Raw genomic sequence first — 17,911 nt, forward strand, 5'->3', positions numbered from 1 at the left:
TGATGGTTTGCAGGATGAATATCCCAACGCTCACTTAGCAAATTTCCTGGAATTTTGCGATACATTCAAAATCAATGGCGTCTTTGATGATGTCATTCGTCTTTGATTATTCCCCTTTTCATTGAGGAACAAAGCTAAATAGTGGTTGAACTCATTACCATGAGGGTCAATTACTAGTTGGGAACAAATGACCGAGAAATTTTTACTAAAATATTTTTCGCCGGCTAAAATGGCTAAATTACGTATTGATATCTCTTCTTTTGTGCAGATGGATTTAGAAACACTTTACGATGCATGGGAGAGATACAAAGACTTATTGAAAAGGTGCCCTCACCATGGGTTACCGCTTTGGCTGCAAGTACAAACATTTCACAATGGTCTAAATCCCTTGACCCGGCAAATGGTTGACGCAGCTGCTGGCGAAACCATCAACAATAAAACATCGGAAAATGCCTATGAGTTTATATAGGAGATGTCACTGAATAACTATCAGTGGCAAGTTATGAGGACTAAGCCAACGAAAATAGCCAACGTTTATAACATCGACTCAGTCACTATGCTCTCTAATCAGGTAGAACTTCTCAATAAAAAAAATTGATGGTTTACTTGGTTCTATGCAGGTACATCTAGTAATGAGGTGTGACTCAAGTGGCGGAGGTGTGCATACAGAATCTCAATCCTTCAACACTCCAACCGAAAAAGAACAACTCAACTATATGGGTAATAATAACTTTAGATCTCAAAATAACCCATACAGTAATACTTATAATGCAGGTTGGAGGAATCACCCAAATTTCTCATGGGGTGGTCAAGGAATTCAAAAGCCACAAAATCCTCAAGGTTTTCAACAGCCACCTTATCAACAAGAGAAGAAACTGAACCTTGAAGAGATGCTTTCTAAATTCATCTCAATATCAGAAACTCATTTGCAAAATACTGAGACAACACTTAAGAATCAACAAGCATCGATCCAAGGGCTCGAAACTCAGATAGGCCAGCTATCCAAACTAATCTCCGAATGACCACAAGGTAGCTTACCAAGTAATACTGAATCTAACCCAAGGGAACACCTCAACGCAATTAGCACTCAAGATGACGAAGGAGTCGTGGAGCCTGAAACAGAACCAAGGCAAGAAACAGTGGTAAGCAAAAGGAGAGATGAGGTAGATCAAAATACAAACAAACCAGTGACTATCAAATATGAACCTCATGTGCCATACCCTAACACGACAAGGAAAGACCGCTCAGACGAACAATTCGGTAAATTCCTTAAACTTTTGAAAAAATTACATATTAACATACCGTTTATTGAAGCTTTGTCGCAGATGCCAAATACAATGAAATTTTTAAAAGAGCTTTTAATAAATAAGCGGAAGTTGGACGAAGCATCGCATGTGGAGCTAAACGCAGTTTGCTCAGCTATTCTACAGAATAAGCTACCCCACAAATTGAAAGATTCAGGGAGTTTTACAATTCCTTGTTTAATTGGTAGTTTAGATATAAGTCATGCATTAGCTGATTTAGGGGCTAGTATTAACATAATGCCTTACAAAATGTTTAAGCAACTAGGTCTTAGGAAACCTAAACAAACTAGGATGAGCATTCAATTGGCAGATAAAACTATAAGATTCTCTAAGGGTATTATTGAAGATGTACCCGTGAAAGTAGATAAGTTCATATTTCTCGTTGATTTCGTTGTTCTAGACATAGAGAAGGATAATAACACCCCTTTGATTTTAGGGAGGCCCTTTTTAGCAACTGCTGAAACAATTATTGATGTTGGTACAGGTGAGCTTACACTTCGTGTGGGAGACAAAACGATCACCCTTCAAGCTCGTACTTCTGGCATCACATTGAACAGTGAAGGTAATGGTCTACACCAGTCTACTAAAACTGACAATATGACACAACCTACTTTGCAAGAATTGAGTTTCAAAGAAGTTCACGAGCCATGTTCCAAGGATGATAGAGGACACATTCATGAAGAACGAAGGCTACGGATAGAGGAGCTAGACGAATGGCGAGCACACAAACCAAGAACACATGATAAACCAAAACTACGCCAAAACAAGCCCGATACCTCTCCTAATCGACTTAAGGTTGGCCATAAAGTCTTACTAGATGCCGCAGATCCCCACATTGTCACTACCACACTGAATGAGGAAATCCCTCTGATGGTACTCAGTATTTTTCCATTTGGTACGGTAGAGGTGAATCACCCAAAGTTCTGCACTTTTAAGGTAAATAACACCTGATTAAAACCCTATTTTGAAGAGGTTGATAGCAAGAATGAGGAGTATAAACTCCTCGAACCACCCTGACCATTCACTAGAGAGGTAAGTCGAGCTTAGATTATAAATAAGCGCTTCCCAGGAGGCAACCCGAGCACTAACATATTTTGATTTCTTTATTTTTAAATTCTAACAAGTTAAACCATTAACTTTATCTTTGAATTGCAAAGTTTTTTAGCACACACGGCTAGGAACACGGGCGTGCCTAAAGCCGTGGACAAACAAGGGAAGAGATACAGAAGTCCGATATGGCCGTGTGAAAGTCGGACATGACTTCCCCAAAACACGGGATGCGATAAACCCCCACGGCCGTGCAACATGGCCGTGGATGAACTTCATAGGTGAACACGAACGTAGGGATGGAACAACACGGGCGTGCCAGGGGCAAGGCTCAATTCTGTTTCTTCGACACGGGTGTGATACACGCCCGTGCCTTCAAGCCGTGGACAACAATACACGGGCATGGTACCCTAACACACGGGCGTGGATGAAGAGAACAAAGCTAGGCATGGCCGTGTGCCACACACGCCCAGGACACACGGGCGTGGGATAGTAGCCGGGCACGACCTAAATTGCAAAATTAGAAAATCACGGGCTCACCCTCAGAGTACACGGGCGTGGCCCTAGGCCGTGTGACCCTCTCCTATATAAGCAAACCACTATTCATCTTCTTCCTCCTTTCAAACCCTAGCCAAAATCTACCCCTCCCCAATCCCTAATCCCTATTCCTGCCACCATTCCCCAAATTCTCACTTCCCCAACCCCTAAACCACCCTCAAATCCACCCCCCTGCATCAATCCTCACTTTTCCCTCTCTTTTCCCTCAATTTTTCCTCCACATAGCTATACACTCACGCTCCACGCTCGTGCTCGACATCAACACGTCCGTGCACCGCCCTACAGTAGTTTTTGGTTCACTTTCTCAACCTTGTTTTTCCAATTTGTGTTGCTACATTAGTATTCTATATTCTTTACAAAGATATCGTTAATATTACCAATTTGTTCTAATTAAGTTAGGAATTTGCTTTAGTATTTTCTATATTTAAATTGTTTAAGCTTCTAAATAACATATACTAGTTCTAGGATTCTTGCTTAACTGATGATGCATTTTTTATCTCAGTATATGTTTTTGAATAATCATATAAACTTTTCACCTCTCGCTTGATATTGATAAATGTTAACACATCTTGAAACTACTATATCAATGCTTCTACAATTTTAGGTACATTATGTCATCATCGAGATGCAAGAAGGTCGCAGTCCCATCCTTAAAGAGATGTAGGGGACCGGGTTCTTCCTCTGTACGTGCTACAGCCGAAGTTCGGCACCCATTCCTTAAGTTTACGCAAGCCTCGCAAAAGGAGCTATTTCAGATACTACGCGCATGACCCCTCACTACAGGTCGCTACATCGACTGGGCTACCGTAGAGCAAGTCCAGGTAACTGATGCGATCCGCGCCCTCCTATCCACAGACCCATGGGAACGGTTCTTCGCTATTACTGAGCCCACTTATTTAGAGCTAACTTTAGAATTATGTTCTACTTTTCATTTACAGGTGGTGATGATGAAAATTGACGACCTCGGCACCATTCACTTCCGATTAGGCGGTCTAGTTCGCGCGATGAGTGTCCCAGAGTTTGGAGTTGCTCTGGGACTTTACACCGATGAGTTTATGGATGAGGAGGACATGAATGCACTACCACGCAATATCCACATTTCTTCCTCCTTGTGCTGGAAGGCTTTGGCACCACTTTCTTCCACTTACGACCCCAACCGCTCGAAGGCCTCAGCTCTCCCCCCTTCTCTACGATATCTCTATGCCATATTGGCACACACCTTGAGAGGAAGGAGAGAGAGCACCGGCATCGTCACCACCCATGAAACCTACTATTTATGGTCATGGCAGATGCATATGTGACTGACTTGGCATATTTCATTGCTTTCGCCATTCGCCATCAGACCGAACGGCATAGGAAGGGAGTAATCTTTATCGGCCCCTATGTGAGGTGCCTTGCCAGATATTTCGGCCTCCTCAACACCGTGGCCCAGTTATCAGCGCTTACACTGATAGGTCAGATGTCCCCACAGGGCATCACGACTATGTTACACATGAGGATGATTGAGCGCCGACGTAGGACCGATCCTCCTCAGTACCGTCTCACTCATGCCATTGATGAGGAGAATCTTGAGGACATTCCTGATAATGTCCCCCCACAGCACGAGGAGCCTCCTACCACGCCACCTAGGGAACGACCAGTTCATGCAGCTGCTTCATTGGCATACCTTTCCAACTGACTCGCTCACTTTGAGCAGTATTGCACTACACAGCTCGAGATGATTCACGAGCGAGATCGACGATGTGATAGACAAATGGACGACATGCAGGCTATGATGCAACAGCTGTGCCAGTACTTCCACATCGCCACTTCATTGCCACCACCTGAGGGTCCCACTGACGAGGATCATTGAATCCTCTTATCTTTTTATTTTTATTTTTATTTTTATTTTTATTTTCATTTCAATTTTATTATTTCCTTTTGAAAGACATATCTATATTAGTAAATTTTACTTTCTTCATTTCTCTGGAATCTCTAACAAGTAATCCCACTACACTCTCTTCCACACCAACTCTTAATAAGCTCTTCATGATTCTACAGACTTCCAAGCAAAGCTACTAAGAATATTTTACAGAATTAGGAAACAAATAGGGGACAATACCCAAAGAGTGCCATGTTCAACGACCCAATTTCTTCATCTAGCCAAGAACAGTGGCAGCTACTACTTTCCCCAAACACTCTAGCCTTAGAATCACGCTCCGCATCCATATAACAGGGAGTTTCACCTCTTTCCCTCTTATGACTTTATTTATTTTGAATAATCTATCTTTGTACATTGAGGGCAATGTACATCTTAAGTGTGGGGGGTGAACATGAACATGAAACCTAACATTTTGTATTATTCTCAAATCCCTGAATTTGGTCTTATGCTTAAGTGATTTTGTCATAATCTTGACCGAATGAATTCTGATTGATCTATAACTATTGTTGATATGTCATGAATTAGATCATGGGAATTACGCATGATCATTTGATTATAGAACATTAGAGAATCGAGCATGATAAGTTGATATTTTGAGAACTAAAATTTTTAGACTATTTTCCTAAATTGAGGTATTATCTTGAAATCTTAAGTACACAGGAATGACATCAAAAACCCAAATTTTTGGTGAGATTTTTTAGCATTTTTGAGCATATAGCTTTCTTTCTTGCTCACTTTTTTTGTGGTTTGAGTGTGTCAACATTGAACTGTTATTCTAGAACTTGCTTCGATTATACATGTCGAGATCACACATATGATTTGATATACTGAGATGATAAAGGCACTTAAGATTTAACCTATTTACTCCATAAAAAGCCTTCCCACATAATTAAACCCTTAGTGAACCCCCTTTGAGCCTACTAATTTTTTTTATTGATTAACCTTCATCATTAACCCATTAACCCATTATTGTTGAAATCATCTTTCTTAATTTACCCTTTTTATCGAAATTAAATTTAATATTGTTACCTCACTATGTTCACCATTTTTTGTTACTGAATCATGACGTATGATTTCTATATTGTATTGACTTGATTTGTTCTTAAAAAAAACTCAGTTTTGTTATTGTAATCCTCAGCAAGCTAAAGTTGTCATGAGCTCATGTAATATAGTTCAAGATATTTGTTTGTGATTCAGTAGTTAAGTTTTTGATAGTGGGGTAATATATTGAAATTATCTCGATTCTAACTTTTGTCTCTTCAGCTTGTATCCATACCTGTAACCTAAACCCCGTTACAACCATGCAAAGACCTTTTGATTAGTGTATCATAACATTTACAAGTGGTGGAGATTTGATTTTCATGCAAGCATATGGTAATAACTTCTCATGTTAGACAATCGAATCCTTAATCTTGAACCTTAAACACTTTGAGTGATTTGAGTGAATCTTTAGTGAGGATGTCATCTCTTATATATTTAGGACTAAAGTTAATTACTTAGAGGAATGAGATTACCTAAGATTTTATTATCAAAATATTCGATTTAGATTGTTTGAGGCTTTTAATGCCCCTATAGTTGAATTCTCACTGTATGATTTTCCATGGAATAGTTTGTAACATTATCAGTAATGATTGTGTGATTGAAAGGAAGGAATTCTAGCAGTAAATGAGAGTTTTGCTTAAGGACAAGCAAATGCTTAAGTGTGGGGGTATTTTATAAACGCCAAATTATACATATTTTTACCCCAAATACTTAGCATATTTATGGATGTTTATCACTAGATTTGTGGATTTTGGTGCTCTTAATACGGTTATTTCATGTTTTGTACTTAGGAGAGCACCAAGAGTCAAAAGGAGCCAAAATGAGCCAAAAAGGGACAAAACGGACCAAATCGAGAAGATGACACAGCCTAAGCCTTGCCACACAGGCTGCTCACACGCTCGTGTCTTTCGAGGGTGTCGACCAAGGTTTTCATGATTCATACGGCCTGGCCATTCACCCACACGGCCGTGTGCAATTTAACGAATCAAACATGGCCTGGTAAACACGTCACAAGGCCGTGGCACACGGGTGTGTCCCTTTTTCAAATAGTTTTATTTTACATAGAAAAGGATACTTAGGGAGGAAGAAAGCCAATCCAAAGCCTATATAAACACCCTAAGTATGACTTAGAAAGGGCCCTCTTCCAGAACTTTTCTGGAACACAGAACCACACGCCAGGAATTACTTGAAGGAAGCCAGACGATCCATCCCAAAAGCCGAAGCTACTCCAATACTGAAGATCTCTCTCTGAATTCCTTCAGGGGTTTTAGAGTTTTCTTTATGTTGTGTTATTTTCATAATTTTGATATGTACTCTTACCTTATTATGAACTAAACCCGTTAGATACCTAAGGGGGTTGAAACCTATGATGGATCTTGTTATTATTATCTAAATTGTATGATAAATACTTGATTTGTTCTTAATTATGTGTCTTAATGCTTGAGTTAATATTCCGGGTATTAATTCATGATTTGATGTGCTTATGCAGAGGAGCAAAAGTCCCTGTCTAAGAGTAGATTTGGCATAATTAAGCGGGGTTGATCGAACGCCTAGAAATAGGGTTATGAGATTTTACCGGATTAGGGTGAAACCTAATATGGGAGTCTATAGATCGATTTACTGCTTCCTTAAGGGTTTCAATTAAGAAAGAAATTTTGATTAATTCAATTGAGGGTTAGATGTTATTATTCCTGAAAGGGATAATAACATAGGTTAGGGAGTCTCACGGATCAAGTCAAGTGAATAAATCGTCTGGTTCAGAGTCAAATAATAATTGAAATCTAGGTGGATTCCTCCTTGGGTGTCGTCTTTATCAAATTAATTTCTTCAAGTCTTTTTCCAACTCTTCTCTTTACTTTATTTTAATTAGTTAATTAGTTTAGTTAATTAGTTTAATAAACAACCCCTCTTTATTTCTAGGTTAGATAATAAAAAGATTACTTTTGGTTCCCTTGGGTACGATATCCCGGTCTTGCCATTACTATACTATTGTTCGATAAGTGCTCTTGCCTTTTCGTCGTGATAATAGTTAGTCTAGGTTTTATCTTCATTAAAAATATTTATTACTTGTTACGAATCATGCGATCAATACTAATGAAAGAAAAAATCTCAAAAGAATAAAAATAACAAAACATAAGAAAACCCAAAACTCCTGAGGGAATTTGAAGGGATATCTTCAGTCTTGATAGTGAATCTGGCTTCTGAGATGGATCGATCAGCTTTTCTTGAGCAATTCCTTGCTCCCTCCTCTCCGTCCTCTGTCTAAGTGCCTCCTCGGGTGTTTAAATAGGCTTTGGAATGCCTAAGAGCCCTCAAAATTGGCCTTTTCTGAATTAGACTAAACTTGGGCTCGGCAGGGACACGCCCGTGTGACACGCCTGTGTACGATTGCTTAAGGTCGTGGTCAAGGCTGTTAAATGGGCACGGGCGTGTGATCTACTCATGTAAATCGTGCTTTGACCTTGCCGTAAGGACACGGCCGTGTGGTCTACCCGTGTGAGGAAGTTCAGGCCGTGTTGATTTCGTACGTTGGCCCATTTCTCATTCCTTTAACTTTCCTATGCTCACCTAAGTATAAAACATGAAATTAAGGCATTAGGAGCATCGAATTCACCAATTTTAAGGAAAAATCATCCATAAAATGTGCTAAGCATGGGATAGAAATATGTTGTAGCACCCCAAACCCGGCCTAGATGTTATGACCGGATCCGACGTGTCACATTGAAGTTTTTAAGAAAACCAATGCCTCTTTCAACGTCCTTCTTAGTGTTTTAAAAGATAGTCTTTGCTAAGTTAATAAAGTGAATGGAAGCTGTGCACTAGGTAGGTATCCGAAACAGAGGAGGTGAGCCATGAAGGCTGCTTAAGTACCAATGCTCTTGATTGGATCCAATCCTAGACATGCCCACAACCATTGCCACACTTTGGTGCTAAGTTAGTTTTGAAAAAAAAGAGTTGCAATTCATTTAAGTCGATATTTTTGATAAACCGATTAATTGTATCGTTGCGTTTATTTTGAAAACAATTATCATTTTGGAAATGCGCCCTAAGTCTAACTCATATTGTTATCAAAAAAATATAGGGTATAAAATAAAATAATCCCAGAAAAATAATTAAAATGGCCTTATTACAACCCAAAACCAAATAACAATATTAATAAGATAAAACTTATAAAGAAATAAATCGGCTACTTATTGCAATTTAAAGAACCAGAAACAGTAGTGTGGCCATCTCCGAGTCCCTCGCAGCTCCAAACCATCTAAGCTTAGGGATTACCTGCACAGTTAGAAACGGGGTGAGTTTACGAAAACTCGATGTGTAATCCCAATAACAAACAAACAGTGAAAACACAGTGTCAGTATAATCTGGGCCAAAGCCCTATTTAGTCTTGGCATATACTGGGCCGAAGCCTTTCGTTTAACGGGTACTGGGCCGAAGCCTTTTCATAAATCATATCACTGGGCCGAAGCCTTTACTGTAAACGGTATGGCCCTTAGGCCCATTTCAATATCACATGTAATGTCAATGGATGTATGCAAGCCCATTTTGGGAGACTACTAGACCCACCATCCGCTACTCTCCACCCGTACCAACCAACACACCATATGGGGAATGATTCAACCCACCCAACCAACACACCACTGGCAGCATAGCTGCTTTATCATATATCTAGAGGCCTAGCCTTTTTTAATAACTTGGAAAAACCCTTTTGATAAACTGGGGCAAAGCCCTTTTCGGTAAACTGGGGCATAGCCCTTTTAGCACTTCCTCCATTTATAAAACCCAACCCATGCAACATGTCATGTATGCAAAATGTCATGCCCATATTTGAATCAAACAATCACAGTCAAGTCATTCATATCACCAACATATATTCACAATCAAATCCATCAACCACACAGTCCAAGTCAGTCACTTGCCCACAAGGGCAAAATAGTCATTTTTCACATTATAAGGGTAATTTCGTAATTTTACCAAATATCAGGGGTTTCCATGTTCATCAACAATTATCAATATTTTTGAATGTTTAAACAATGATCTTTAACCCACTTTATCAAACTCAGGCTTTTGGGCCCAAAACCTCTAATGGGCCCTACGAATGCCGATTTAGCCCATTAAGCCCACATAATCCAAATTTTACAACAGTACTACCGTGTTAACATGCAACTTTCCCAGATTCCATTTTCTATCAATTTTACCCAAATGGGCCCGAAGCCCATTAGGCCCGATTCCAGCCCATTGACGCCCAACTTACCATCGTGCACAAAATTGAGTTCTTACATGTTCCATCGATCCAAACACTGATCTTATCGTATTTATTGCATCTATACCTAAACGCAACATTACAAGTTCCCGAAATACCTATATTTTAGCATTTCGGCTTCTCAGCAAATATTAATCTAAGCTATTACGAGGGTTAGTACACACCTGTTACGGGTTGAAGTTGGAACGTTTCCAAAATCAATCGCCTACGATAACCACCACCTGTCACTCAAACTTAACTAATCCAATATCAATATATGTAAATCCTAAGCACATCAGTCATACGGAACATAAAGGCATATTCGTCATTTTACCATACAGGGGTATTACGATCACTTTACCCTACAGGGGCTTTACGATCACTTTACCCTATAGGGGCTTTACGGTCTTTTTACCTAATAGGGGTATTTTAGTCATTTCACCCTACAAGGGTATTTTGGTAAATCTACAAACCAAGGGTATTTCATTAATTTTGTAAACCAATGGTATTTCTATAATTTTTAGAAAGTCAAAGGTATTTATGTAATTTTGTAAATTAGGAGTATTTTGGTAATTTTACAAATTGAGGGTATTTCGGTAATTTCACAAACCAGTGGTATTTTGGTAATTTTACAAGCTAGGGGTATTTTGGTAATTTTACAAACTAGGGGTATTTTAGCAATTTTACAGACCAGGGTATTTTGGTAATTTTTACTGATCGAGGGTATTTTGGTAATTTTGTAAACCAAGGGTATTTTAGTAATTTTGTAAATCGAGGGTAAAACAGTAATTCTGTAAATCAATGGTAAAATAGTAATTCTATAAATCGAGGGTAAAACGGTAATTCTGTAAATCGAGGGTAAAACGGTAATTATGTAAATTAGGGGTACTTTGGTAATTTTACAAGTCGAGGGTATTTCAATAATTGGTAAACTAAAGTATTCTAAACATGGATAACAATACTAATGGACCTAAAGCCCATTCTCGGCCCAAAAGGGCCCACACGCTCGTGTGGCCCTTTTAGTCCAAATCTAGCCACAAATATTAGATTCACCTAGCCTAGCCCAATATTTACTACACAATCAAACAACTTATCCAATTGGGCCCGTAGGCCCATTAGGCCCACATGACCCCTTTCGGCCCATCGCGGCCCGAAGTAGCCATCCTACAGCTAGAGTAGTAAAAAATACACACCTGATAGGAGACTAGAGTTAATCCACGCTCCGAGCACGCCATACAGCGAAAGGGATCAGCCAAGAAAGGTACCTCTACTCTCCTCATGGTTCCCTCTATTTAAAGCCAGCTTCGCATCCCCTCTTATGTTAGCTTCCCGATGTGAGATCCTTCCAACATCAGAGTTTAAATTCAACACCAACTCTTGCCACCCCCTGTTAGCAAAATAAATGCTCCTTGCTTACCATGGGATTCAAACCCATGCCTCCCCTCAGATGCTCCACACGCTACTTGCCACTAAGCCACAAGGCTTTTTGTGTCATATTTTATCCCCAATTAATTATAAGGTTTAAAGGCCAAAGTCCAGGTTCCCTTAAAAAAACCAAAATAAATTGCAAGAGCCAAGGCTTGAACCCAGGCTCCCATACAACCTTAATGACGCCACAACCACTAGACTACAAGCCTTTTTGTGTTATTTATTTAACACAATAATTTAAAAGCCCTCATCCAAGCATCCAGGTTTTTTTTTCCCCCTTAATACCAAAATTTTTGCTAAAGCCCAAGTTTGAACCCAAGATTTCTCTAACACTTCTCAGGGCCATTAACCACCAAAGCAGACATTTAATTGTGTTATTTCATTGCACAATTAAATACCTATATACAACCTCCTAACGGACCCGCACTCAAGGCCCAATACTTCTAGGCCTAAATTCGAGGTGTTACATATGTATAAATTACGGCTTATCAATAATCACAAAAAAATTAATTAAGTTAGAATTTAAAAAGAAAATTAAACCAAAATGCAAAACTAACAAATCCACAAATAATGACTTTTTAAAACACAGTCCCCGGCAGCGGCGCCAAAAACTTGGAACAACGGAAATGTGCAAGTGCACATAATCGCAACAAGTAATAATGTGACAAGTAAATATCGAGTTATCGTACCCAGAGGGGCTGTGAAAAGAACTATTTATTAATGTTATTTAAAACACTTTGGTGAAGAAAAATATTTTGTTTGAAGATGGTGATTAAAAACTAAGATTTTAAACTAAGTAAACTAAATAAATAAATCTCAAATGCACGATTTCAAAATATGATTTAATCAAGATGACATAATTCTGTTGGATTAATTACATTTCTCATCTTAGAATTATTAAACTCATGTTTATATTGTTACGAATAAATTCATAGCAACTCAATAATTTGCTAACTTATGAACATACTCACATCCACAAACCCATTCATCTCTTAACATATCCCTATGTCAATTCAATCGATAAATAGATTCTAATAAGGAAGCATGCTATTGCACATACATACTTATTAAATTGAACTAATCTCTTGCATATTCCTATGTCAATTCAAACGATTAATTAAATCCAATGAGAACATAAAAGACTATGTGAGGTAACAACGTATCCTTACCTTGAAACAGTTTAATCACAATAATCTTGCAAGTTTTGCAAGGCAAGTGTATCGCCAGATATAATTCTAATTTAACCTTCAGCTACCTTAGAAGAATAAACATGCACTAATTAAGTACTGTGTCCATTAATTACAATTTCAATCCGTTTAAATAATTAATTCATTAGTTCCCTCACAATTATAATGCAAGAATAACCTAGGCATGATTTTACTTAATCAAGCATTTTACCGAGGCCTATAACAGCATAACACAACTTTAATAATTTAAGAGGACAAAATGAAATAACCCAACACGAATTAAATTCAATCTAAGCTGATTAAATTAACCAATCCAACAACATAAATATTCATAGATATTTTCATCACAAAAACAACAAAAATTAAAGAGAAATGGAACAAGAATCAAATCCGATGTTTTTTTGTGGCTTGACTAGGTTGCTCCGTTCTTCCTTCTTTTTTGTCCTAGCTGATCAAGGCTACTATGAACACTTCAATGTTGCTCCAAAATGGCTGATGAACTCCTCTTTTCCAAGGGAGGAAATCGGCAAGAGAACAAGAGAAGTTAAAATGGCAAAGAAGAGAGAATATGGAGAGAAGATAGAAAAGATGTGAAAAGGGATGTGTTGAATGATCAGCCAAGGGGGGTTTTTATAGCTGGATGTGAGCTGAAATTTGCTAAAAAAATCAGCCAAAGAGCCACCCTTGGTCGGCCTCCTATGTGGCAACTTTGATGGCTTCAACTTTGCTAAAAATGGCTTGGTGCAAATCTACAAAGCTACCAATTGTGGAGGGGTTTAATTGCAATTTGAAAAAGTCTTCAAGGGATTCTTTGCAGCTTAAATAATCATATAATGAGCTGCATTGGGTCAACACTTGGACGGTTTTGGGCTGTCCTTTTCTTGGCCAATTCGGTTTACTCGGTTCGGCTTAATCGGACCACTTCTTCATAATTAATTAATCATAATTTATTAACCCAAATTAAATTGGATATAAATTAAAATTAATTATATTATGAAAAAATACATATAATTTTGGACCGCCTTAGTCTGAAATTTAATTTGCCTCGATACTTAAAATTACTTCTCGGTTTCGTGCTTCTAGCAGTGTCTGTCGAGTCATTTTTCGTCCTTTGTACAAATTTGTCGAAAATAACCAAAATTCATCAAAAATAATTATGAAATTAACTAAAATTTAACATGTTCATATTTTGAGTGTACTTTAATTATTTTGTAAAAATTAATTATTTTTCGACAAGAATTTAACCAAATTCGCATGAATTTAAGTTAAAAAGGGTATTAAAAAGTGTGTAAATTTTTGTGTTTCCGATAGGCTCGTGCATGTGCTCTGGCCTCTGACCTCACAGCAGAATATTTAGTTGCTCTTTAGCTGCCACTCACATTTCTCGTGTTTCTGGATGGTTTACCTCTAACTGCAATGTTACTCGGCCTCGTGTTTTGTACTATATCTTGCTCAGCCAACTCAAGAGAGTCATGAATGAAACGATCTAATGTCATTCAATCTACAATCACCGATATGCCATTTTCCACACTGTCTACATTCAGTTCGATTTGGTTTCACACTCCCGACACTAGATATTGAGATAGCCGAAGCTTTAAAGCTCGAATGTTGTCTTTCAGGATCTCTGTTTGAATGTCCAACTGATGCATTAGAACGATTAAACGAGTCTCAGAATTTCTTCAATTCAGACTGATAAGATTTACTATTTGATCTCTTTCTTGAATCTCTTGCTTCAAAATTAGCTTTTTTTCTTTTCTTTACTAAGATCTTTGGCTTATAAAGCCCTTTCAACCAGAACGACAAATTCTTTCGAATCAAGAATCCCGACTAATAGTTTTATATCCTCATTCAGTCCATCAACAAATCGTTTACACATGATCTCCTCAGTAGACACATACTCTTGAGCATACTTGCTTAAACGTATGAATTCTCTTTCGTACTCAGTGACAGACATCCGGACTTGTTTCTTTTTTTGTTTCTGATCAAGAAATCACTGACTTATGTACTTCTTTCAAAACTCGAATTGAAAGAACTCCCAGGTAACCCGCTCTATAGGAACCACAAATATCAACGTTTTCCACCAATGGTACGTATTATCTCTCAACAAAGATACAACACATTTGATACATTCATCAAGAGTACAAGACAATTTATCAAATACTCATATAGTGTTCTCGAGCCAGAACTCAGCTCTCTCAGTATCATCATCAACGGTAGCTCGAAAGTCCTCAGCCTCATGTTTCCAAATCTTATCTACTTGTGGCTTATTGAATCGCATCTGATCTATAGCTTGAGGGTCAATGAGGATTTGTTGAGGAACAGGTGGGGGTGAAGGTTGTTGAACAGCCAGATTGTAACACCCCCACGCCCGAAACCGTCACCAGAGTCAAGCTTGAGGTGTTACTAAACTTATCTTACCTTTTAAACAACTCTAAACCACTTATTTTAATTTTTGGAATAAACTATTTTTCTGCGTCATGGTTGCTTAAAAATTCATTTCTCGAGTTTCAAAACTCGAAATTAAGATCCGTAAATTTTTTTCTAGAATTTTTGAATCATATATCTATCTACTAACTTTTTTCTAGAATTTTTGACTCAGGCAATTAGTACAGTTTATTAGTTAAAGTTCCCCTGTTTCAGAATTCAATAGCACTGGCCTCTACTTACTACGAACCACTTTTCTCTCTATACAAAAATCATATGACTATAACGTTTGTTTCTATTAAAACTAGATTCAATAAGTATTCTAACCATATAAAGTACACCACCTAATTATTTTTTTAAAATTTATGGTGAATTTCTAAAGTTGGAACAGGGGATCCAAAAATCGCTCTAGCCCTATTTCACCAAAACTCAGATACCCTATAAAATACAAAACCTTTACCTGTTTTGCTTATTCCATATGAAAATAGACACAACGAGCTTTAATTTAATATATTATTCACCATCAACCCATGTCTCTACAATTTCTTGTGATTTTTCAAAATCCCGTTATTTCTGATACTTGAATCTGTTTTTAAGTTACTTTCACATTTTTCTTAGTTCTCATGTGATAGTTACTACTTAATCATACATACTATTAAACATGTATATCATCAGCCACTCTATTAGCTAATCACTAGCAAGTATTTACACATCATTCATTGATCACATCATATCAAAAGAAACCAAGTTCTTATACATGCCATACACAAAACAAAACGTCTAACTATACCAATGTGATTTCTTCGATAGTGTGATCGGGTCTCCGACGTTTCCTTCGATCCCTGAGTGGCTTGATAAAAACTGTAAGAAAAAGAAAATAAAGAGAGTAAGCACTAGGCTTAGTAAGATTACAAGCAAATAAATTACAACATTCAACATAATGAATAATTATACATAATGTCACCTAGGCTCATAAACTTTTCTTACTTCTCATTTTCTACCTTCTTCTTTACTCACTTACCTTCTTTCTTACCTGACCTTTCACTATTCATAAATATAATATACCTTCCCTTTTGCTGATAATTCACTGTAATTTAACATGTACAATGACCCGTTGAACCACTCGGAATACTAAGGATACTAGGGTCGTTCCTGTCTATCAATATCCTGCCAATGCCAGGTCTTCGACATGGACTTACATGAATTATTCTTGTCTCCAATGCCATATATATATAATATGGGCTTACATGGCTCATTCCTGTCTCCAAAGCCATATAACTGATATGGACTTACATGGCTCATTTCTGTCCTGTCCTGTCCAGTCCAGTCAACCCCAATATCCTAACATTCCTAAGGTTCAAACGAGGCTTCCTAATGCTTTTTTTCTGTCACTTCGCCTTTAATTTGACTTTAAATATTCAAAGAAAATAAGTATATAAATGCTGGAAATTGAAAATAATAATGTAAAATAAAAGAATATTGCATTTATTTACTGTAAACTTACCTCGATACAAAATGTGACTAAACTTTACAATTTACCCCTTTACTTTTTCTTTTCCCCAATCTACTCCCAAATTTCACTCTTCTTGATCTATAATAGCAAATTTAACTTATTTAATATTCACATTTATCAAAACAGTCCTTGACCCAAACATTGGAAAAATTACATTTTTGCCCTAAACTTTCACATATTTGTACTTTTTCCCCAAGGCTCGTAATTTAAACTTCATCCTATTTTCTTATGTTTTATGACATGCTGATCATTTTTTCCTTCTATGACAACATCAAATTCACACTCTAACATGTACTTATGACTATTAGGTATTTTTACCGATTAAGCCCTTTTACTCGTTTTCACTTAAAACCGAGTAGCACCAAGTTGTCTAACATAATTTAAAACCTCATATTCTTTCATAAAAAATCAAAATAAACACTTTTCACCTATTGTTATTTTTCCAAATATGAACCCTAACTTATATTATTGCTAGCATAAGCTTTATTGAGCTACCGGGACTCCGAAAACGTAAAGAACATTAAAAACGGGGCTTGGAATCACTTACTATGGAGCTTGAAAGCTTGAAAAAAACCCTAGCTATGGAGAACCCTTGAAATTTCGTGCTAATGAAGAAGATGATGAATTTTGTGTTATTTTTCCCTTTTTATTTTATTTAATATCCAAATGACCAAAATGCCCTTCCTTATTAAACTTTCAAAAAACTCCATCCATGTCCTATTTTGTCCATGAACTTAGAAATTGGTAAAATTTTTATTTAAACCCTCCTAATTAATATTCCAAAGCAATTTCATACTAAAAACTTCTAGAATGCAAGTTTTGCAAATTATTCGATTTAGTCCCTAATCTCAACTTAAGCACTTTATGCATAGAATTTCATCACGAAATTTTCACACAATCATGCAATCATATCATGAACCTCAAAATAATAATAAAATAAATTTTTATACCTCGTATTTGTGGTTTTGCAACCACTATTCCGTTTAGGCCCTATTTCGGGATGTTACATTTTGTCCCCCCTTTAGGGATTTTCGTCCCTAAAAATCTTACCTGTGAAGAGATTTGGGTACTGTTTTCGCATAGCCTCTTCGGGTTCCCATGTAGCCTCGTCTACCCCATGTCTATTCCATAGTACTTTCACAAGTGCAATACTTTTGTTCCTTAATTGCTTTATCTACTAATACATGCTTGCCTAATAGATTCGATACTTTAATCACAAATTCTGTAGATTCTATAGGCATACTT

General features: G+C 37.4%; 1 non-coding gene across 1 annotated transcript; it reads right to left on the minus strand.

Annotated features, from left to right (window-relative positions):
* Nucleotides 1-235: 235 nt before the first annotated feature.
* On the minus strand, nt 236-342 carry LOC121229907 (small nucleolar RNA R71). The gene has a single exon (XR_005927860.1). It is a non-coding gene; the product is annotated as a small nucleolar RNA R71 (small nucleolar RNA).
* Between the last annotated feature and the right edge of the window lie 17,569 nt (nt 343-17,911).

This window comes from Gossypium hirsutum, chromosome A05 (genome assembly GCF_007990345.1).
Source record: "Gossypium hirsutum isolate 1008001.06 chromosome A05, Gossypium_hirsutum_v2.1, whole genome shotgun sequence".
Classification (NCBI taxonomy): Eukaryota; Viridiplantae; Streptophyta; class Magnoliopsida; order Malvales; family Malvaceae; genus Gossypium; species Gossypium hirsutum.